The sequence below is a fragment of the Phacochoerus africanus genome, chromosome 2, assembly GCF_016906955.1.
Source record: "Phacochoerus africanus isolate WHEZ1 chromosome 2, ROS_Pafr_v1, whole genome shotgun sequence".
Lineage (NCBI taxonomy): Eukaryota > Metazoa > Chordata > Mammalia > Artiodactyla > Suidae > Phacochoerus > Phacochoerus africanus.
Window position 1 is genome coordinate 70900364 of NC_062545.1, and position 1642 is coordinate 70902005.

The following is a 1642-nucleotide window of genomic DNA, read 5'->3' on the forward strand; positions in this document are numbered from 1 at the left end:
AATTATTGTTTTTAAATTCTCTACAGAGAATGCCTGCCCTGACTGGCTGCACCTGAGGCAGCCGGCTCCCACCACCACCACCACAGAGGCCAAGGATGAGGTGCACTTAGAGATAATCCAATGACACAAACCACTGCCACAGACATCATCACCAGGGGTAGAAATAATATTGGAGAAATACCATAAAACATTTAAGATCTTAGTAAAGAGTATAAAAATGGGTAGCAGTGAACTAAAGGCAGTTTAAAGAATATCTGGGTGATGCATTGGATGTTAGAGCTCTGAGTAGAAGCACATGAAAGTTCCACAAACTGAGTGGAAGATCATTCAACCTCAGACCAAAGGAACTGGCTTTCAGTCTCTCCATTAGGATCAGGCCCTGGTTTGCCTCACCAACGATTCACGAATGTGTTCATCACTAATTGATAGGTTAATTAAAAACAGCAAAATAGTGATGGTAGATACACAGAATAAATTCTAGGAAGCTGAAAGAACAGCTCAAAATGTGACATGGAGGGAGTTCCCCATTATGGCTCAGGTTAAAGAGCTCACATTGTCTCCATGAGGATGCAGGTTTGATCCCTGACCTCACTCAGTGGGTTAAGGATCTGGTGTTGCTGTGCTGTGGTATAGGCCACAGCAGCAGCTCCAAATAGACCACTGGCCTGGGAACTTCGATATGCCACAGGTGAATCCATAAAATTAAAAAATAAAATGAAATAAAAATTTTAAAAGTGACATGGAGGAAGACCCCCCACACACACACCACACCCCACCCTGCACCTCACTCAGCCTCTTCCATTCCTGACTTTGTGCTGTTCAGGACACTTGTCTTGGTCATCCATTCTTTCCAAAGCCCTTCCTGTGTGGTAGGGAAAACAATCTGGACTCCTGGATAGGGTCCCACAACCTGCCTGTTTAGGCAGGTGACACATTCGTCACTTAAAATTCAGGGTGTAACCACCATTCAAGGTAGACAAAGACCATGATAATGAGGGAAACTGACTTTGGGCAACACATCCTCCATCCTATGGTCAGGGGTTCTGCTGCCCAGGGTTTCATGGTTAAAACATCAAGGTCAATGCTAAGAACCATATCCTCCTCTCAGAGAGTCACTATTGTGACACTATGATGTGACAGTTTAGTCACATCATAGGCTCTCAGAATGTTGAAGAAATGTGCTCAACTTTGTTTTACCACATGTTTTTGAAAAATCAGTAGAGCACAGAACCCTTTTTTCCCAGAGCACCTATTAGTATGAATATATCCACAGATTAGCATTCTGCATTTAGAACCAGGTGAAAATGAGGTTATTTAAATTCTCAATTTGTGTCAATGACCGTTTTCTCATGTATTTGGATTTAGACTAGCTCCACTTTACACAAAAATAGCCACACATTTTTCCAAATGTATCTGACCATTTAATAGAAAGTTTTAAAGTTCTGAGAATGCCTGGGTATCAATTTAATTAATGTGCTAGTTAACACATTTCTAACCACCTGTTATTCTGACACTACATTTAACAGATGTTATCTCTGAGGCCAATTAGGGTTTTTCATCTGAGAAGGGTGTGGGAGGTGATGTATCATTGTTGCCATAAAAGAGCAAAACTTCACATTCATTACTCACAATTTACAGCCTA